The following is a 23,209-nucleotide window of genomic DNA, read 5'->3' on the forward strand; positions in this document are numbered from 1 at the left end:
ACAAGTTTGAGAACTGAAGAGTTTTTCAGGCATTGGGAGGTGTCACAAGTTCTCATGAAAATTGATCTCAAATTTTGATTCCATTGTAAGAAGAAATAGTTCTGACAAAAAGGAGGTGTATAATACCCAAAATAAGCACCTAAATGTTAAAAAAAGTTTCTATATTGACTTTCTGTTAGCCAAGTTACTTTTTCTTATGACTTTTCCAGCCTATTACTGCTGCCATTCATTGAGAACAAGATGAAAACTGCATCCTTCTTTTGAGTTCTGTGATGGTGTTTCTGTGTTTAGCATTACTACACAGATATACGCTTCAGTACATGCTGTTTTCATCAAGCATGTGCTGTATAATTAGTGTTTAAGCTGTACAGTTCAAGAAAAAAGCTCATTGCTGAAGACAGCTCTCCTGAAACTCTTTAAGCACTGATGAGTCTTTGACCACTCCTGCAGAAGAAAAACAGCTATGGCCTGGACAAATAGAATATTGAAAATCATGTCAAATTTCTTACAGAATAAGATTATCTTTCTGGTATATAGAAAATTAGATTACTTTCCAAGATGCAGAAAGATTTTTAATACACAAACCAGGCAAACTAATTGAATAAACAGTATGGAATGGCTCCAAAACATTATAGATCACACATTAATGCAAAAAGCCAACATAATTATGAAGTACCCATCTCAGACTTTTAGGTACACAAAATAGATGTAAACAAACCAGTAATGTCATAATGAGAATAAAACTGATAATCAGAATGACAAAAATAAGTCAATGTAACTGATCAAAATAATTAATATGTTTACAGTTCAGAGAAGAAAATCCAAACAGTTTAAGAATCAGCATAAGCAAGACAACCTAAATTTACTATTAAGCTATTTTAGAGAACCAGGTGGTGCAAGTCTTAGATGAAGCCATTCTCTCTGAAAACTACAGAGAACCCGTGTACCAATTGAATGCCTTTTCCATTAGTTGGAAACAGGCTCACAGAGAGCTGACAGAGCTCAACACCCCTCCCAATGCCTCAAGCCTTGCCACTTAGCTACAGATATAGCAGGAATTAAAACACAGTTTCATGGTATTTCCCTTCTTACTCAGGCCACCTCAAGTTTCCCTTTCCTAGCTTTTTGTTGCATTCCAGTTCTGCCAGGAGGCAGCAGGAAAGCCAGTGCTGCCACAGGGAGAGGCCAGGTAACAAAAGTGCCAGAAGGCAATAGGTAACAGGAGCAGCCATCCTACACCCAGAGAGGATTATCGGCTGCTCCAGGCAGGGCAACTTCTGCCAGGCCCTCGCTCAGTCCCGAGTCCATTCTGCAGTCACTCCCCAGGTTAGGAACTGGCACAAGTGGGCAAATGGCCGGCAAGCCAGCCAGGCAGTTTGGCACCAGTAAAGATGGCAGAGCTTAGTCATCATAATCAGTTAAGGCATCTTTTCCCAGGTATAAAGACCGTGTTGTTAAAAGTTTGTTGCGAAGCATTGTTAAGATACAGGTAAGGGAAAAGTGAGGCTGTTTGTCAAGAGGGCACCGACACTTTACTTCTGGAGCCAACGTTCAATACCTCCAAACAAATACAGCATTGAGGAGAATAACGTACAGATAATACATCGCCTGGAGGAAAACACCAGCTGCCCCTTCGCCCTTCCCAGAGCAGCAGCACGGCCACCTCTGACTGTCCCCTCAGCGCCGCCGCCCCTCACGGCGCGGCCCCGCCCCCGCCCCGAGCAGCCAATGGAGAGCGCGCGGCGGGAACGCGGGCCCGCTGCCCGCACGTGCCGGGGCGCGCGCGCCGTTAGCGGCCCCTGAGGGCGCGCGGGCCTCCCTCGGCCGTGGGACCGCGCGGGAGAGAGGGACGGGCAGGGACGGGCAGGGACGGGCAGGGAAAGGGCCGGACCAGCCCAGGGAGAGCACCTCGGCCGTGGGAAACCGCACGGGAGAGAGACAGGGACGGGCAGGGAAGAGGCCCGGACCAGCCCAGCGAGAGCGGCAGCTGAGACGGGCCGGTGAGCGGTGAGGCGCGGGCGGTGCCGCGGGATTTCTGCCTGTAAAGCTCCCGTGGGTCACCTCGCTCCTCAGCGTGGGGGTTTTCCTTGGAAAGGCCTCAGGGCACTTTCTCCAGTGTTGCCATTGGGAATTAACCCTGCTGGGCAGCATGGAGGAAAAAAAGGTGTTTGAATGGCAGAAGCTTTATTAAGTAATTGAATGTTTTATTAAATAATTTGTTTCTAAATAAGCGTTGTTTTAATAGGCTTTGTCTTTTGGGTTTTTTTGCTTGCCAGTGTGCAGCTCCTGACGGACGGTCCCGGGTGAGGCCGAAGCCAGCGGCCTGTGCCAGGTTCAGCGCAGGGAGGTGCGAGGTGAGGCTCGGGGTGCGTGTGCCCCTTTTCAGGGCACCTCACAGGGACCAGCCCAGCGCACAAAACACGGAATTGGGCAAGGGCAACAGCAAGTGATAAGTAAGTCTTGCAGGACAATTTCTTTCGGTTGAATTTACCGAGAAATGCTGACAGCGCAGGAGGCACGTGGATCTGCCATCCTCCCCCTTAAGTGAGTGAACCTCTGAGTTGGATAAGCACTCTTGATCCTCGAGGGCAGCCTGGGGTGAGCTCTACCAGATTTTATTGAGACTTTAGAATCTTGGGATCAAATTGATTAGCTATTCTGTGTTGTGTTTGCTCAAGGGACAGGAAGTAAACATTAAATTACACCCACTTGAAGTCACTTGCTAATGAATAATGTAATTATACGCTAGGGTATTAGAAGGTTTTTACATTAAGTCCCTGATGTTTGTGTTTTCTCATAAGAATTATCTGTGTTTAGATAAGCTAGAATTAACATTGCCTCTTTGAGAAGTCTGTATTTGAAACTGCCGTAAATATAGTTTGTGTTAAGAAAATAACATGTTTAAATTATCAGGACAGGTGGTAGAAGTAAAAAGCCAAACGCTTCTACGTTTGATGTCATGCACATGTTTTAGAGGCAAGAGTTCCTTAACAAATGCTTGGAGACTTCTCCATATAGATCTGATCACAGCAAAAAATAAGTGATGATTCTACTTTTTCTGTATGGCAGTTCAGGGAACTAATGGAAACTGACTTTTTAGTGTAATAACTGTATGAATTGGCCAAAACTGTCATTTCAGTTTTATATTTTAACATAGAAGTGTGAACAACTATTGTACTGCAAATTCAAATATCCTCAAAGAAACTCCAATAGAAGAACAACTTTTATTCATATCTTCAGGACAAAGAATTGTGCTGAGGGCAGAATTTTGGCCTTATTATTTCATATTTTATATGAAAGTTCAAAGGTGTGAAAGCTTCAAAATGTATAATTCAATCTCATTTTGCACAACAATTTCTTTTAGGAAGTGATTCCTGGAGTATGTGTTAAAGCTAAGTGATAACATTCTAGCCCACTGAAATAGCAAATGGTTATGTTCTCTTTCACAGCCGTATAAATTTACAGTTGGATGAATATTCTGGTTTTGTCTTTTTTCCCCCAGGTTTGTAAACTCAGTTAATTCACGTGCATTGAACCTGATTTGGTTACAGGAAGAGAAAGGTGTGAGGGATAGCTACACTTTCTTTTGACCAGCTCATTGTTCTGGCCCTTGTCTGCTGTCCCTAGCAACACCTCAGGCTGACACCATGAGGAAATGGAAGGGTGTTCAGTTCTGGCTCAGACAGGCTAATATATAAATAAAAAAGGAGCTACACCCAAAACTGGACTGTGCCACTAAACGTAGTAGTAGTAAGCTTTGTCATTTGAAGTGCATTTATTCAGTAGATTTACCCTCTGTTCTAGGTTACCTCTTGTCTTGCTTCTCCCCTGGTAGAAAAACCAGTGTCAGGAGTCCCTTTGTTGGCTGTAGTATGGGTTTCGAGCATATGAAAATGGATTTTTAAGAGCTTGGAGCCAGGTTTTCAAGTACTTGGCATCTATAATTGGGGCAGATGTTCAAAAGAGGTTAGTACTGACTGTTCTGAGCTCTTGTGAAGATTTGTCCATTTTGATTTTGTGCCTAACTGAACTGATCTGTTGAAAATCTGGTCTCTGTAGCTAGGCATGACGATCTTAGAATGCTGTGAGGGCAGTAATAACACTTAAAAAAGTAAAGAAACAAGCTATACAGCAACCCCCACTCAATTCAGTACCCCAAAACTGAGTAGGAGTAAGACAGGGGTGAGCTTTCTGACATGTGCAGGCAAATAATTTTCTAGGACTTAACAGTGAAAAAAGCTTTTGTTTTGCTACCTCTGTTCTGGATGTGTTTATTTAAAGCATTAGCTTTTGGGAAAGGAAAGCTGCAGGTTATGAGTGCAAAAATGTCATGTGTTGAGGAAACTACAAGAGGAAAATGCTTTAATTAAAATTTACTGTAGCAATTGTTAGTAGTGTTGTGAGTTCTGAGGTACCACAACTGCTTCTAGAGGTGTGCTGCTTTCTGACCTGCAGCCTGGGATAACCATTTTGATGCTCTATCCCTGTAATCAATGATGCAATTCCTACTGACTTTGATTTAGCAGTGTTGAGTCCTATGTTAAAATAGTTGTAGTTCAAACAAAATGAATGTTTTGTGTTGGAAAGAAACTTATTTAAATCAGCCATCAGCCATCCTTTATACTGGCAGAGCTGTTAAAGGGTGGTCATATTGATTCATGTGGTCTTTCTGGCTAGTTATGTGACTTACTATTGCAGATTCAGGCACTGTGGAAGAGTTTTAGTTACGTTTTTGAATAATTAATTTTATTTGAAATTATTTTAGTGTCTTTTTGTACGATGTTTTGGCCTTGTCTTTGATCCCTTAAAAAATCACTGTCTGAAAAATGAATTATTAATTGTTGCAACTGAAGAAACAAACTAATAAGTTTCTGTGGACTTTTGAGGCGAAAAAAGGAAAGACTAAACAAATCAAAACAGAGCTATATATTTGCCCACAGAGTACTTCTTTTGTACAGTGCTTGCACAGTTGAAATAAGGACTTTCAATAATCCAGGATAAGTAGACAATGATACTGTAATTTTCATGTAGGAGCTATGGGGTATCTGTCTATAAGCCAGTGTTGCACTTATAGCTGAGTGAACCTCTGACAAACAAATGAACATAGGCTGAAAATGGTTACATTTAATTCAATAACTCTCAGAGCAGTAGGATTCAGAGACATTCACATAAACGTGATAAGGGAAAAGAGATGAATTGTTGAGGTACCTGCTTTACAGACCTGTCATAAAACTGAACTGGAGACTTAAGGCATCATGTTATTTCTATATTGCCAGTGTTAGCTGAAGCAAATTCTAGGCTTTTAAAAAAATTAAATGGTGATTGTAGAGATTGAAATAACTTGCATGCAGAGAACTGGCCCCTGAGCACAGTCCCCTCTCTGTGAGCTCCAGGTCCAGGCCCTTCCATTTGTGGCTGAATGGACACTGTATTTTACTGGCTGCTTAGGGCATTGTTCTGTTTGCTGGTGTCAAGTGCAAGTAAGTTTAATACAGTTTTGATTGGGCTTTGAGAAGTATTCTTGTGTTCCTTGTTAGGTGTGGGCATGAAGTTCTGGAGTTTGTCCTTCTCCTGTTGCAGATGTGCACACTGATAAACACGTGTAATCATAGGTTGGAAAAGACCTCTAAGATCATCCAGCCCAACCCTTGGTCCAACCCCACCGTGGTTCCCAGCCCATGGCACTGATGTCACTTCCAGTCTCACCTTAAACACCTCCAGGGACAGAGAATCCACCCCCTCCCTGGGCAGCCCATGCCTGGTTACCCTCTCTGTAAAGAATTTCTTCCTAATGTCTGACCTGAACCTCCCCTGGCAGAGCTGAAGACCATGCCCTCTTGTCTAACTGATCACTGCCTGGGAGGGGAGACCAACCTCCAGCTGGCTACGACCTCCTGTCTTGTAGAGAGTGATGAGGTGTCCCCTGAGCCTCCCCTTCTCCAGGCTAACGTGTGTTCTGAGGTCAGTGTGGCAGAGTCTCTGTACTTATCCATCTCAATGTCATGGAGCAGTTGCTAATGTTTCATCTCCTGCTTTGGTTATTTTTTAAGTGTAGAACTTGAACATGGAAGTTGCAAGGCAGAACCAGTACATGCTGTGTGGTTCAAAAAGCTCCTTTCCCAGGGTTAAAGAAATCTCATTTTGGACAGAGAATATTTGATGTGCTTATGATGAGACTCAGTTTCCTTTGTCACGCTTTTGGGGTGGGGGGGATAACTTAGCTCTGTTTTACATCTGTATCCCTTGAATATGCTTCTGCAAATTCAGATTTAATTTGGTGAGGCTAATATACTGATTTTGATTCAGCTTGCACCTCACTGACATTGTGAGCCCATTATGGCATCATTACTCTCCAATTACAGGCATGAAGGTAAGAAGTGACCTAGTAATGAAGGGTACATACCCAGAGCAGTGTAGCAAGGATTTTAAATGAGGCAAAAGGAAAAAAAAATTTACTACACTGATATCTATCAAAAGGCCATTTTTCATAAGTGCCTTCTTTGAAAGAGTCCCCAGGCAGTGCTGCTGCTAGGCATCGCTGTGCTGTCTCTGGAATTTGTCTCAGATGCAGATACCTACAATTTCTATAGTTCCATGTACTGCATAGCACCTGTACTGAAACAAGGTCAAGCAGTTTGGCATCCTAACGTTTACTGAACTTGTGAGAATGTCTAAGCTACAGTTCAAAAAAATCTAACATGGAAGCATATTTTCTGCTTTAGTGCTGACTGTGCTTTTAGTTTTGAAGATAAAATATTTGGCATCAAATGTGCTCTAGAAAACAGAAATACTAGCAAAATAAATATTTGGTATTTAATCAATTTGATTGTCTTCTGTGGTTTAAGATATTAGAAACTGACTTTATCTGCTTTTCCAAAATGTCCTTTCTCTTGTGTGAGTAGAATTTTGTGAGACTGGCTGTTAAGGGATCTTACAGGATACATTTTTAGGGAAGCTGCTGTGTGCAGCAGGATCACTACTGAGGCTGCTCTGGGGTTGCAGTGAACTGAACGCTTGAGAGGAGGGTGATAACCCTCCATAGGAGGCAGAGTCCACAGGGGTTACATTGTATTGAATAGTTTAACTCTGCTTCAAATGGATGAGTATTTTCATTCTAAAGAAAAAACAGACCCACAGAAGACTGGTGGCCAGAGAAAATGGAATAAACATGTGCAGCAAGCAAATAACTCCTTTTGGTACAGCAAAGAGTGAAATCTAAGAAAACAGGTAGAAACAGAGGCAAAACCTGCCCATTCTTTTCAGAGGATATATCTCAAAGTTGAGGTACCTCTGACAGAGGAAGGGATCCAGTGGCATGTGAATGGTAAGATTGCTGACTGGGAGAACAGCAGGTGATAGTGAATTCCATTTAGATCCTCTTTCTGCCCTTCTACCAATTTGCCTACAAGTAGTCCCGTAAAGATTGTGATGCTGTCAGCTGCAGTGTGGCATTCTGTGGTACAGTGTAGTACTTTGGGCATGCAGACACATGCTCAGTTTTAAGATTGTGCAAATCACTGCTGCTACATAAGTTTTTAGTTGCATCAATTCCTTCGTTTAGTTGACTATGCAGGGCTGCTTGAGGTGCCAGATGTCAGTGCAAAGGGTACAGTGAAAACACATAGAGCAGGTGGGAAGAACTGCAAAGCAGTCCTTCCTGGTGCAGATTCACAGTGGCTAAGTCATGATTTCTGTGAAGAAATGAAAAATGGACTTGCACATAGTTACTTCTTGCATCTGGAGTAGTTTATTAAATTATTAAATGTCATCTTGCATTTAAATTTGTCCAGTTTTATGCTCTGGTTTGCTTTAATGCTGGAAAAAGTCACAGAAGTTTTCTAGGTGCTATGGAGACAGTGCTGATGTCAGAGATGGTTTCAGTGGGGCCTGGCAGAGGCAAACAGATGGCTGCAGTTCCTGGTGAGCAGGGCTGGCTGGTGGTGCCTTGCTGAGCAGTGCAGAGCAGCACTGCTGGAGCACAGCATTGCTGGGCTGGCAGGGGATGTGCCAGACTGCTGGGAAGGTGGCAGAGCCTGAGAGAGGCACAGGTTGTTGCCTCACCCCCAGGACTGTGTTAACTCAGTTCTTTGTGTGTCCTGTTGTCCATACTGGGTTGAGGCACCCCATGTGGCTGCGTTCCCTTGAACTGGTGCCAGCTCAGGTGTCTGTGCTGTTTGCACACTTGGGCCAGTTATACTGCCTGCCCAATGCTGGCTTTTCTTCTGTCCCAGTATATGATGAAGTATTTTTCTGGTACTTATGTTGTCTTGACTTTTATAGACCTTTATTTTCTGGATGGCTTCTCAATTCATGGGGCTTTAAAAGACCTGATGACCCAGGGGTGAAGAGACAGTATAGGTGTAGCTTGAAGTGCTGCTGTTAATGAAATAAATGCTTGAGGGTTTTTTTAAGTATTGAACTCCTGGGTGATGTTAAATGCAGTTGCCCTTAGACTTGTCGCAGTATCTTGCATTGAACTGAAGCAAAACCAGAAAGTACCATCAAAAAGGCTTCCCAAATTCCAGACTTCTCCCAAACTGAGAAAAACCCCCTCCTTTCTGAAGGTTGATGGAGTTGTGTGCAGCTGCCATCAGTGCTGCTCAGGGTGTTTGCCTGGTTCCTGAGTCAGCCTCTCTGTGGTTCTCCTGGTACCCCTTGGGTACACAGTGACAGGAGCTTTCCAGCTTCTCCCAGCTGCTTAGCTGGGCTCTGCCTCACTTGCTGTTAGTTTTATTCTGAACTACAAATGAGCAAAGTGTCTCAATAGTTTATTTATCAAGCTTTCTAACAGTCCTCTTTTGTTTTACCTTTCCTTGTGTTTAGAAGAAGCTGGCTCTAAATATCCTTTGAGGTCACCTTTCTTCCTTTCAAGCCCATAATTTTGAAACTCTCATTTGCTGTGATATCTATAAAGACTTTACAGTGATTAAACAGTCCACATTATGATGTTCACTTGTACTTTCCAGTCACTTTATTCAGTTGTCTAAAAATAAAATGAAAGATTCTGTAAGCTCTTCAATACAGAGACTGACTTTTTGTACAAGTGTTTAACACAGTAGGGCTCAGAAATCCAGTTAGGGGCCTAAAATACCAGCTGAAGAGAGAGGAAAAAACCCCCCATTTCCAGGTATAAATTATTTTTTGATAGGAAGGTAAGTGTAGGGTGCCTTCAGAGATCATTTCTTCATAATGAAATGTGCATTAATGCTAACAATATGCAATGATTTTTGATCAGGCTGATGTATTAATGGTATTTAGGGCACCAGCAGCATTTATGCCAGCTAGATTGGGCTATGTGACAAAATGATTCTGTGCTGGAAAGCTACAATTATTCTGTAAATTTCAAAATCCAGAATTCGAGATGAGAAGAGGCTGAGAATTTCTGCATTTGATTGGCTCGGGCTGAAAGCTGGAGAAAAAGCATTTTGCCTTTTATGCATTCTGTCAGCTACAACAATGCTAACCAAAGAAACTGTCATCTCCCCAGAGTCTCTTTTCAGACAAAAGTACTATAGGGCAATAATGAATCTTAAAAGAAATTCATGATTGGAAAAAGGAGTGTTTTGCATATAAATGTTTCTAATGGAGCTATGAGCACCGGTTGTGCTCTATTACCTTGAAAAATTCCATGTGAATCCCTGTAGCTTTCAGTAATTAAAGATGTGAAAGGTGTTATTTATTTTTATTTGTCTTATGTTCCTTATAAAATATTAAATAATCCTTTGGCCAAAGGTACTATTAGCTCCTTAAGACTGTACAGAAATATTATTCATAACTTCAAAAGCTTAAATCGCTGATGGGTGACTTATATAAACCATGACCAGCAGAGAACAACCCCTACCAGAAGGACGTACATGTATGTAGATTAACATTTGTAAGACATATATACTTCTCCAGTATTGTTGACTTGATGAAATTTTTGAGAACAAAGTTATACTTTATAACCCCAAATAAGTGCCTTAACTTTATAATTTTTCCTCTTAGTTTTTCTCTCTGTATTGTCTATCACTGTCTTTAGGACCTGCATGGTACAGATTTCCAGCTCATCTCTTTGGCCATGGGGAGTAGAGTCCTTGACAGACTATATTTTATTTTAAGAGAATTAATATTCCTACAATTTGCTGGAACCTTAGAAGAAAAAAGTATACTAGGAGTTAAATTAAAAGGAATGCTAGATTTTTTTTTCTACTGTACTGCATGGGGAATTGATGGCTGTTTAATTGTCCATCTCTATGCCACAGCCTTCCCCAAACTCTGCCCACAAACTTTGCCATCAGGAAAATGAAACTGCTGAGTTTCTGCTGCCACATGTGATTGGAACAAAATGTTGACATTTCTTGGAAATTTCAGAAGTGTGTGTACAAGCTGAGTGTTGTGCATAGATGTTTTTTGAACAAAAGAAATATTTTAGTGGTTTTACTTTTTTTTTTTTTTAATTCTGCTGTTACAAAATGCTACTCAGTACTTTATTTAGTAAAGCAGGAATAAACGATAACCTGCACGAGTGTTTTTGTTTGTTGTCATTCCTCCTCCTCCCAAAGCACATCTCCTCCTCTAGGGAATGACTAATACAGGATGATGTGACTCTGGAAGAATCTGTGTCCCATTAGGACTTTAGGAGAAGAAGCATCCAACCTATTTTGCAAGTAGAGTCTTCATCCCATTGTCTCGTCATTGCATTCGTGGTCTGGCCTGAATAACTCATGATGAAATAAAGTGGGATTTGGGTCCTAATAAATGGACATAATGCTTATAGGTTGTCTTCTGTGGTTCTGGAAAATATTGACAAGTGATTTTATTGCTTCCTAGGCAGAACTGTGACCTGACTGCCTCGTGCATAATAGATATTTTCCCCAGTTACAGTTTCTCATTGGAAATAAACCTCTAATGTTTAGGTCACTTGGGAGTCCATGGCAGCTCTTAGAGCAGTGAGAGGATGAGGAAGCCCAGTGGAAAGCCCTGACTGCTCCTGTGTTCTGTTTGCTTGCTGTTAGGAAGGACTGCAGTGTACTTAGCTGTTCTCTTCTGAGATGGTTGGGCTCCAGTGAGGCTGCAAACCTTTCTGCCTGAAGACAGAACTGATGTGGCTTATGCTGTTAGTGCTTATTTTGCTGGTGTTTGGCAGCAAACAGTGCCTGGTTACTAGCTACAAACGTAGCACAGAGTCCTTTGGGATGATAGTGCTGATTCCAGAGTAGGAAGCCTGACTTCCAGGTTTAGTGTGGAACTGGAGGAAGTGCAGCTGATGGATAAGATGAGCAGCTAGCTGGGAATTACTTAGGTGTGCAGCTAACAGCTGGTTTGCCATATGCAGCTTGTTTATCAGAGATCTGGATTCCAAAATAGTTTCCTTTGACTGAGTTTTTTCTCCTGGACCATTTTGATGACTTTTTTATATAAAGTTTTAAATAAAGGAAATAATAAATGAATATCTGACCTAAATCTGCCCTTTGCTTTTAAAGTCAAATAATCAACCAATAAAAACCTTGAAATAAGCTGATGTATCACTCCAACTTTCAGAACTAGAAGAATTTGCAAAAGATTAAAGGGCATAAATACTTGTAAAAGTGTTTGTTGCTAGACTGTATTTGCAGCTTCTTAATATTTAAGTGTTCTTTGAAATGTCTGTGGAACTACCCTATTGTATGACCAAGCTGTTTCATGTTTTTGTCAGAAACATTGAGAGAGAATAGAAAACACTCTAGAGAGGGAGAAGAGAATACATGGGGAAATAAGACATTTTTAGTTTGTAGTAGAGATTTTTTTGTTTGATTCTGAGTATTAGAAGTTTAATTACAGCTATATCAAACTTTATCAGTATTTCACATCCTGAATTTTTGCCTATTGATAATTACCATTGTATTCTTTATTCTTTACTGCAGGGCACTGAAAAATTAAAAAAGAAAAGATAACGTTAAAACTGTTCTTATTGGTTCTAGTGTCTTTGGTGTACTGTTTTAAATCAGAAATGAGGTGTTTTCAAGTGTTACATCACCAGAGGAGTACTTTTACCTAAGACACGTTATACCTTTTCTCACTTTAGTCGTGACATCTCATAGAACTGGCAGATTTCTGTAGAGACAGATTGAACACTAACTAGAAAAGCAGAATTTACATGAGGGTTTCCTATTTCTAATCCTTATTAGAGATAGCATTCAGTGTAGCATGCTTTTGTCTCCTTAATAAATCCCGTTTGAAAGATTTTGCTGGTTTCGGAAATTAGTTCTGCTCCATTATTAGCTTCACAATTCTTCATTTTCCTTTGCTATAAATCTGACTTCTGAAAAAAACTGTTGTTTTTCAGACAAAAGCAAAATAATAATTTCAGCTTTTTTTTTTTCCCCTTTCTTCTTACTCTTAGTCCTCGTTGTATAAAACAGTGAAATTTAATTGTAATTAAGTTTTGGGGAGGTGAATTTACTCAGCTTAAACTATCTTTATGTTAAACTGTGGTCCTTAGAAAAACTGAAGAGACCTGATGTACTGAATGTAAAATTTAGGAACTGGGAGATCTGGATTCTTTCCTTGATGTTACTTCATGTTTTCTCTGTGTGGAATGTTGAAATTGTTTCCTTCTGCTTATAGAAATTCTTATGAATTATCTGCAGAAAACGTGCTGATTTATAGATGACAGACAGTGTGCACAAAGTTTAGCTTTGGTTTTAGGTATTTGAGTTGTGTGAGGCCTTGTGCTGTCCCCCTATATATGAAAACTGCCAGTACTTTCTGTACATATAAAACTGCTCTTTAAATATCTAGGTGTTTTTCTGTTCATGATAGTGCTTTTCTACAGTTTAATTACAACCAATCTTTTAAACTGGCATGGATTTATTAGTACAAGTGACCTTTTCTGCTGGTATCTTCAAGAGAACAAGGACAAAGAAACAGGTGTTCTGGCAGAAAGTTCGAAATAAAATCGTTCAAAGTAGTTTCAAAGGCCAAGGAACACATGCAAGTGACGCTTCTGTGAGGAATATTCAGCTTGTGTAGCTTTGTGTAACTACAGTATAAACACGTTGTGCTCGTGGCATCTGAGCCAATCATCTGCACAACTTTTTCTTTTTTTTTTTTCCCCATTTTCAATGGAAAGACACAAGGGCTTCTGTGCAAAGTGTATTTTGGCTTTGGAAGAGGGTAAAAATAACTGCTTTGCAGAGGTCAGAGCAGTGTGGCCTGCTATGCCCCTAAAATTTCTTGGATATATTTGAAGGGAAAGAAGAGCACAACACATTTGGCTGTGTCTTGTATCACTTCAGGTGTTGTTTAACCTCAGTGTGCTTAAACCTCGACTGGTTTTGCTTTGAATAGGTTTTGTCCACACCCAGCCACTTGTAAGGGATTGAAGTTGCTGATACACAGCCCAGCTAAATGACTGTCATCTCTTCCCAGGGAGCTATGCTGCCAGCAGGACATGCTTTTTAGGTCAGGTGCACTTTAGAGTACTTTCATTTTAAAAGTGGAGCATTTGGCTAATGACAATCTGTATTTACCCCTGCTTCTTGATGTCAGGTGGATGTTGATGTGTTACCTCTGATGCTTGTGCTAAAGACAACAATTAATTTTAGTAAATCAGAACTAAAAGACAATAGGAGGAAACAACATATCTAGGGAAAGAGAGCACTGTAGTGTTACTTAAAAACTAAAGCAGACATCTGATACACATAAAAGTTGCAGTTTTCAAAAGGTTACTCTTGCCTTGTTTGTTTGGTGGACTGTGATAGGAAGTGTAAAATACCAAGGAACTCAAGGTTTTTTGAATCCTTATGGTGTAATACATGTTAGATTATGAATGCTGAGTTTTTATGGAATGATAGTAAGACATAATGAGTTTGCCATTCCTGTGTCCTTTTTATCTACGGTAAATGTCTTACCATGTTTTTCTTTAGCCTTAATCCAAAAGCACTGCAGAGGTCTCTCAGATGGCTGCTGTCCCCCAATAAGGCACATTTGCTTTTGCAGAAGATGACTCTTTTGGGCAGCTTTCATTTCCTACAGTCACTCTTCTGCAAGTAGTTTTTAAGCCTGTTATGAGAATAATGTCTAGTGATAGTGAATTTCATACCTTTATTTTTCAGTTTACATGATCTTAAGATCTTTCTCTAAAAATACTCTGTATTTTCTGTTTGATAATTATTGAGAAAGTAAAAGAACTTCATATTTGTCGCAGTTTGGATAACCACTGAGAATGTTAAAGGCTTAGAACTTCCAACACTTTTTAAAAATTTAACTGATATTAGTGTTGCTCTACAAAAGAGGACACAGTGAAGGGTATGTGAAACTCAACATTTTGTGTTGGATAGGGTGAAGGGAAATAAACTGTAAAGGCTATGTGTGTTTTAGTGTAGTTACACAGCCTGGCAAAACAACACCATCCCATTGAGGCTTATGTGATGTTGATTTTGAGTGTTTTGGTGTAAAGATGGGGATTTCCCACTGGAAACCTTCCTTTTTGTAAGAATCAACAAGTTAGATGGGATGATTTTGCAGTTTGTTTTCTGTTTTCAGAGTTGTGGGAGATTTGCACATTCTGTCTAAGTAGGGTGTGTGAGAGACTGATTTCTGCATACTTATATGGATTATGGATTAAATAATGGATTAAATTTTAGATTTTTGTTTTGGTTTCTGCCCTCTTTTAAAAGACCTGTTTGTGGAAGTTGCATTGAACTCACTGACAATATATATACATCTGTGTTTGTGTGTGTATATATATATATATGTGCCAGAGCATTGATTACAGTATACAAATCTTATTTAGATATCTATGTGTATTCATCTTATAAAAGCTGTGGTCAGTAGCCTAACTAGAGTTAGGCCCCAGTTTTCTTTCAGATGAAGGGACCAAGGAGTCTCTTATGTTTCTCCAGAAACTGAGTTCTGATTTTAGGACTTTTATATTGGCTGAGATGCACACTGCAATTTCCATGACCAGGGCAATGAGCTTTGAGGAGCAGGATATTTGAAGGGACTCTATTTAACTTTCTGTGTGAACACGGTTAATTAAAGATTTAGGACTCCTCTGTTCAGAGAACGCAGTCATTTTGAGCTTAGACTTTCTGGAGCTTCCAGCCAAGGCTCCTGAGAGCTGGGAAAGCAGTGTTTGTTTCTGTTTGGTGAAAACTGCTGGCTGATGGGCCTTTTCAGTCCGGGATGGTTGGCTGGTTTGTTTGCTTGTGTTTAATCTAAAAGCAGTTGTAAGTAGCTATTGTCAGTAGGTACATGTATCTTCCAGATATATTTGTAGACTGTGGCTATCCCGAACCAAAGAACACATAAAAAAGAAGTAAAAATCCACATTAGAAATTATATTTGAACACCAGCTGCATGAAGATAAGTGCAGGATTTCTTTTTCTGCATGTCTGCAGATGAAATAAACTGCATTGATAAATCCTCAGATAAGAAGTGTACTAATTTCTGTCATTACTGTATTACAAAGCAAGTACTGTCATATCAACTGCAATGAAGTAGTAGCTCTCCAGTCTTTTTTGTTTAAATCTGCATAATGTTTGTCTATGCCCATGTCATGTGCTGGTGTTCCTGGGTATAATGAATTCTGTCTTTAACACTGCAAGGAAGGCACATTTCAGAAGCTAGTTAAAGTTCTTGTATTTGTATATATGCAGAATTATTCAATTGGGTACAACTGTGCCTAAATAACATCTCAGGTATCTCTGTATATGATATGACTCAGAAGTTACTTTAGCGTAGGTTTAAAACAAACAAACAAAAAGGTGTAGTCTAAGTTCTGGCCTTGTGCTTTCCTATTCCAAATGATGACTCAGTGATATTCCAGTGCACTGTGGAAATGTGCTCTGCTGCATGCTCATCCATCACTGGGAGTCTGGGATCCCATAATGAGAAGTACAGAGATTAATGTTTTATTACAGCAGGGTAGCTTTTACAATTACATATGTAATGAGAGAGGGAGCAGGGGATTGCAAAGTCTCCATCTTTCTGGAATTAATATGGAACTTAAATGACCTAAAAATGAAGAACATTATGATCCAGGAAAAATTAACTGGCTTAAGTTTCATTCTTCCTCCCATCATGGTTCGTTAATGAGGAAAATCCTTTCCATTGCCATTTTGTACAAAATGATATTGTGCAAGAACAGAGAGTGCTCATATCTTCCAGATGATACTTAACCCTCCCAACAGCCACACAGAACAATTTTATCTCTGCAATGAAATATTTGTAGCTTACTTACACTATGGTTTATAGTAGTGGGATAGCTTCTCCTTTAAATAGCTGCTTGGCTGGCTCTTCATATTCTTTGCCTTAGAAATTACTTATAAGATAGGAGGAGCAGCACTAAGTCTGCTTGATTCTGCCTTCTGTCCCGTGCTATCCAGAATTCACAGGCATGATCTGGTACAGGAAGTGATTACTCCACAAGTCAACACTGTTTTCCACAGTAATTTGCTGTTAAGAATGGTGGGAAAGTTTTATTGCCATCTGTTTGTTCCCTCCAATTGACTAATATTGACTAGTAAAACCACGTTTGACTTGAAAATTGGGGAAAAATAAGGTAAGAAAATCTACCTATAGTGACCAGTAACTCTATTTTCTTGCTTGCTTTTAATGTAACAGCAGTTCTGGATGTGATTGGGAAACAGAGACACCGATTTAACTGTGTAGCCTTTACAATGGGAATTATAGCCCTGACTATGCTTGATTTAGTTAGTAACAGAATCATTCATTTCTTAAGATACAACAAGATAACTAAGAGCCTGTTCCACCTTCTACAGCTGTGTCCTGAAATGTTGAGATCAGTAGGTCTGTAAGGTCAGGAGTGGGGCAGTTAAAAAAAACAAGCCCAAGAACAACTTGTATTGAAGAAGGGTCATGGAACGGGGGAGAAGATGATTAGCAACCCAGCATCAGAGCTTAGCAGGGACACAACACTAATGCAGCTAATCTGTATAAACCTATTATAGCTAGCAACTAAAAATGGGGGCAGAGCCATGCTCCTGAAACCTGGGAGCGAGGAGAAATCCCCCTGGTTGTTGACTTGCTGGGAGTGGTGCTTGTCACAGTCAGTGACTAACTCAGTTGATTTTATAGCTGATGTTCAGGAGGTGGGCACAGTGGCAGTGGTACTCCTCATGCACCTCCTCAGAGGTGCTGACTTCCTCCCATGGAGTGTTGTCACCATGCAGTGTAGTAGGAATATGATTTAGGGAACAGCCTTGAACTTATTGAAGTGGACAGGTATTTTGTTTATTTGCAACTGTGCACTCAGGGTGAGTCCTGTAGTGTCCCATTTTGTAAAGCAGTTAAACACTGTGGAACTGTCTTCAAGCTTGTTGCCTTCCCCCATTGAAATGCTGTCAGGAAAAAACCAAACATAGCATCTGTTTCTCATTGGCAGAATTCATAAAGTAGAATGCAGACAGGATACAGAACAAGCATAATTTCAGAACTGCTGTTATGCTTCGTGGAAGAAATGGAAGAGACAATTCCAACTTGATGTCCTGCAACAGCCCTGAAGGTGAATTCCTTCAGGTAAAGCTGGCAATTTCTGAATTATGTCTCAAGTTTATATCAGAAGTTCTAATGGAAATACATGTAGCTTTTGTTATCTATGCTTTCACTTGAGGAGAGAAAAAAAAAGAGTTTGCCAGCAGAGTTGCTAGATTGCTGTCAGAGGTACCTGTTTCTGTTCAGACTTGCACACTTGCCTGCCTGCTGTCAGGCTGAACTGGGACCTTCAGAGTGTGGAACATTCTGTGCAGGTACTGGGAGGATTAAAGCATCATTTTTCTTCCATTCACTGCTTTGCTCTGTGGTGATGGCTAAAACATTTAAGACCCTGGTTTGAACCACCTGTTAAATAGGCTTAATATTAAATTATGGAACTGACTGGGTGCTCAAACCAGCAGTTAATCTTTGGAATGGACACAACAGCGTGTTCAGACCAAGGAGGAAGAAATGCAGGATAGAGTTAAAGTCTTTTGAGCATCTGGCTTTTAATTAAATAAAACCTGAAGAACCCCATAAAATGCAGAATTGAAAATTAAATCAGTTTGTGTTAGTTAGTGTCTTACCACTAAATCAGTTTTTTTTAGAGTCAGAACCAAACACTGTGGGAGCTGGATAAGAAGTAGTTTCCACTTGGAATTTTATTTAGGTAGAGGCTTTGAGTAAATTCTTACAAAATTACTGTAGGTGTTTAGGGGAATAAGTCCGTAAAAAGCATAACTTTGGATTTACTTCTTTTTTATTGATAAAATGTAATTACTGTCTTGCTATAATAAAATATATTAAAATACTACTTAAAATATATCTTGTTAACCTCTCAACAATCCTAGATAGATATTTTTTTAGTGGTAAAATTAACATTTGTTTAGAGCAAATAAAATTTTCAAGTTAGAAAGAGCTTATGGAGTGTTACAAGCTGAGCAGGATCATTTTTCATCCACTTTTCTTTTTTACCACAGTAATTAGGCACGTTGCCAGGCAGCACAATGGAAAAGAAATGTTCTTTAATGGAATATTTTTTTACAGACACTGTTGGACGCGTACAGTTGCCGTCTGTAGTTTTCTTCCCTGTAACTCTCTCTTCGTGGTTGTATTTTCAATGGGAAAGGCTTTAGGTCATTAATTTTTTTCTAGGTTATCTAAATGCTGTTTGAGGTTTGAGCCATTTCAGTTAGAAAGGCAATTGCTCACATGGGCCATAATGTTTTTGAGTTTTGGGGTTGAGCAAATTCTGTAATTTTGAGTGGTTTTGACCATTTTATATAAGCACTAAAGCACTTCAAATCTTTTAGACACAGCACAGTAATAACTGCATGTGGTGGACTTGATTCCTCTACGGTCTCTGAGTCACCTTGTATGATTGGAGTCTGAACAATGTCCGTGGCGTGTATATATAATCTTCTGTAATAATACAATATGTAGCAACAATAATAATATGCAAGCTGGTGCACAGCTTGGTCCTGCTGAACTAAAGGGAATGAACTCCATCATCTAAGGGGAACCACTTTCCCATGCCTCTTAATTGTATATGCAGTTGATACTTCAACTAATATGCCTTCAGTGCTTTACTGTGGGAGGGGCACGACCTCGTAAAAGATCCGCAGAATTGCAGTAACAAGGTGGCCTGGTAGGGACAGGAATGCCCCATCACAGAGCCTGTGCTGCCTCTGCCCTGTGCTTGCAGGTTAACCTTTGGAGATTGCATGAGAAAATCCTTCTGGGGAGGGGTGGCATCTGCAGTCCCACACTGCTTTCACTCTACAGTTCTAGTTACATGCCAGTCTCTGCTGGTGGGCTTAGACCTGGGAGAGCACAGTTAAGTACAAGTTTGTTCAAAATGACTTAACTCCAGAATTTACATTCTAGTTTGCTGGTTTTCTCGGCATGAATTTTTTATATATATTAAAATTCAAAGAGACTGAGGAATTTTAGGATATTTTCATTTGCTAAAGGAAGTGACTTGCATTAATGTTTCTAAGAAGAGGAAGAAAGAACTACTCTTCAAAATGAATTGCATATAGAAAACTACTTTTGAAGTTGCAAGAAGATATTTAAGGTTTTGTTCATGGAAAATATAGCACATCTTCCACTACTTAGCTGCATGTGTGTAACATACTGTCTTACTTGAAGATCTACACTGGGGTGGAACAATTTCTCCTAGAGTATACAAAGCTTAATATTATTGTCTGGCACTGATCCTGCTGAAGGACCTGGGAAGTATCAGAAGTTTGGTTTCTCAGGCTGAAATTTCTTTTTTTCTTGCTTTGTATTAGTGATCATATAGCACCAGACATGTTTGTGTATGCTATATACCTGCTGGCATCATTTTTTATTGTAGCATGTATGCACCTTCTTTCATATAAAGTGATCTTATTGACTTCAGAAAAGTAAATAAAAAATATCTGTGAGTCATGTTACTTTACTGAAAGAAAAATCCATGTGCTATTTTGCAATCCAATCACAAAGATCTTTTTCCTTACCAAAAAATAGGACTAATACTTGAATATTTGTTTCATGTTCATTCCTCTCTCCCATTTTTTCATGTTTATGAATGTGTGTGCTGCAGGCAGTGTTGGTTTTTAATCAACTTTTGTGATCCTTTCATGGCTGACATTGTGTTCTCACAGACTGCAGCTGGCAAATGGGTCACAACAGGGGAAAGGTGCTCATGGGCCCCACAGCCCTAACCTGTACCTGTCTGGCTGGCAGTTGGTCAGAAGCCAGTGTGGTACTAACCTGGAGCAGAGACTTTGTTCTGGGGAGCAGCCTGAGAGCTGGGGGGAAGAGCAGCAGCTCCTGCTCTAGTGTCCATGACACTGCTGGGAGTTGCTCACTGTTCTTGCTTGGCAAAGACTGGCTGAGACATTCTGGTCATATAGCTTGTAGTGACAGCATGTGTGTAGACACTCCCTCTAAAAATCAGTCAGCAACTGAATGCAGGAGAGCAGCGAGTGCTCAGGCCCTGCCAGGCAGCCCAGGCTCTCCTGCCCCTGTGTTGAGCTGCTGCAGGGAGGGTTCAGAGCCTGGGCAGTTCTCCAGGCAGTTGGTGAAGCAGCAGCTGCACAGAGGCAGTTCCTCAGCTGCAGTTTTGGAGCCCATGGTTGGGGGACTCTCATATTTTACTGTGGTGGAAGTTTTGTTCAGGCTTAATACAAAGAGGAAGGACCTTACTATATAGTGAAGCTGTTTCATTATGTAACTTCTTTTATAACTCTTTTTTGTCTGTGTGAAATATAATCACTTCTCAAAATTGGCAGTCACCTTAAAAATTATACACAAAGGTACTTTGTTATTTTAACTATGTAATATACAATTGGATTATTTCAGACACGTACGAACCGATTTAAAATAGAAAACTCCGAAGTGCTTTTGCATTAAATCTATTGATATTTATTGACTGCTAGCTATGTGTGAATTCTTACATTTTTAAGGGGAAAAAATTCTTTCATGCTTTCAGTTATTAAAAAAATGTTTAATAATCTTCACTTGTTTGACTCAGAGGTGGTTCTTTTTATCAGATTTACTGTCTCATTTTTGAAAAGCCTATTGTTTGCCTCTGAAAGGCTCTTAATAGAGCTTTAACAGGAGACTAAATTTGAACAGCCAGAAATATTTGAATAAAAAGTTTGCTCATTCTCACTCTGAATTGTTTAATTTTAATCTTGAAGACTGCAGCAAGAAACTTGAAGATCTATCCACTCTTCCTGTCCTACAACTTCAGCCTTTGAATTTATTTTCCACTAGCAAAGTCCTGGTGCAGTTGAGCCAATGCAGTCTCACACTGGGGCTGTGTGTGCCACACTTGTTTCTTCTTCAATAAATTATATTGTGTATTTAAAAGTTAGTGTTTCTGCATTCATTCTGTATTCCAGGCAAATAATCTTTTCTTTTTCCCCCAAGAGGCAGAAACCTCTGTGCAAATTAAAAATCTGATTATGCAAACTCTGAATCATCATCAGTTCCTACTGAAGAATATTGTAGACAAAGGAAATAGACCTTCTTGATGATTTTTCTACACGAACCATGTATGTCAAAATATGGATTAACTAAAAGCAAAATCATTTGCCAGTATTTTGTTTTCCATTAATCTCCCACCTCCCAACCTTGAACAAAAATAACAAAACTTTAAAATTTTATATTTTGAAAACTAATTACATTAATTAAATTTCAGTTATTTTCTGGAGAAGAAAAGTTCTAAAATCAAACCAGAATTATAATTATAAACTACCAACTTTGAACCAAAATTAAGATGAAGGGAGCAAACAGTTGAAAACTTTCCACTTCTGAGAAAATATTTCAGTATGGCTTGCTTCATTGTGTATCAGATACTTTCCCCCTTTTTTCTCTATTTTTTTCTTATTTTTTCCCCCCATTTTTTTGCTCATAATTTTTAGCTGCTACTGGGCCAGAATAATTCCTAATAACTTTTATAAGGATATGTGAAAGACAGGGTGTGTGCTAAAGATTTCACAGTTTAAATGTGGAAATCAGAGGAGTCAAAATAGCAAAATTTGAAGCCTGAGGCTGCTCTTCATCAGCGTGAAGGCCCAGCAGCTGTGCCCAGCCAGGCATGGGGAAAGCAAAGAACTGGGCCAGTGTCACCTTGTTCTGAATGGGGACCCTGGAGGCTGTTTGCCCAGAGAGGAGAGGTGGGCAGAGGAGATGCATATGGGACCAGTCTCTGGACAGGTCTGAGCCCTTCTGAAATAAAAGCTGGAAAGGAAAGCTGCCCTCCAGGACATGAAGGCCTTTGACAATCTCTGAGGGCTCCAGTAAGGTATTGGTGCTATTGCTTGCTTTGCTGGCATGAAAGGGACAGAGATCTGGAGCCCATTTCCTGAACATACAGAGAAAGATGAAAACCATTTTTAGCTATTTTTGTGACCAACATGATCCACTCAGCTTGTTTGTTTCTTTTATATTGTTTGGGGAGATTGCTACTAGCTCAGTTTCCTTTTCTGTTGACGTTTTCCAAAAATCTTCACAATAGATTCACAATATTTAAGTATTTTTTGTGTTTGGAAACCATAATGTTTGTGTATATAGGGGTTTTTTTATCTCACAAAAATTCACAGATACTGTGAGCTCAAGTTATCAATATTCAGCTCAGCCATACTCACAGTGAAATGTTAAAATTGTACTTGCAGGTGTTGCTTGTATAAAGCCAAATGTAATTGCTAGAGCAGTCAGCAGGAAATGGGATTCACTTGTGTGTGAACCAAGTTCCCAACTGGCTACAGTGATTAGCAGCATGACTCGTGAATGTCCAACTGTTCCCCTGCAGAAAGTCTTACAATGGTCCTAGAACCTGTCATCAGAAATTTGTCCTATTATTGCAAAGGTTAAACATGTCCCGTGTAGAATAGTACTTAAATCACAGTCAGTAGTCCCAACCTTCCTCTTTTCTTTAAAGTCAAATTTGACCAAAATATTAGCAACCAGAGTGGCTTTTTCCTTTGCTTAACCACAGGGTACAAATTTCAGGTTTTTAACTGCTTGCTAATCTGTTGCTGAATCCCACTGAGGGGAAAAGGTTGCTGCATAATGATTTCCAAATAGGTCTTTAAAATTAGAAAGCAATATGTTTATTGGGAAATTCTTCAAAGTTCTTCTTGTCTGGTATTAAATTTGAGAGTTTTGCATTAGAAATACTTTGTGGAACATTAGGTTGTCTATGCTGCAGTATCTACAGAGAGAGAAATTATTCTTTTCAGGGACCAATAGCATAGTC

At 39.8% G+C, this 23,209-nt stretch overlaps 1 protein-coding gene across 1 annotated transcript in view; it reads left to right on the plus strand.

Annotated features, from left to right (window-relative positions):
* Positions 1–3,857: 3,857 nt before the first annotated feature.
* Positions 3,858–23,209, plus strand: part of SMPD3 (sphingomyelin phosphodiesterase 3) — a 78,397-nt gene continuing 59,045 nt past the window's right edge. Inside the window, exon 1 of the mRNA XM_018082379.2 lies at positions 3,858–3,966. The gene's annotated coding sequence lies outside the window, so the exon portion shown is untranslated. The remainder of the gene's footprint in view (positions 3,967–23,209) is intronic.

This window comes from Manacus vitellinus, unplaced genomic scaffold (assembly GCF_001715985.3).
Source record: "Manacus vitellinus isolate BGI_N305 unplaced genomic scaffold, ASM171598v3 scaffold_10_pilon, whole genome shotgun sequence".
Taxonomy (NCBI): domain Eukaryota; kingdom Metazoa; phylum Chordata; class Aves; order Passeriformes; family Pipridae; genus Manacus; species Manacus vitellinus.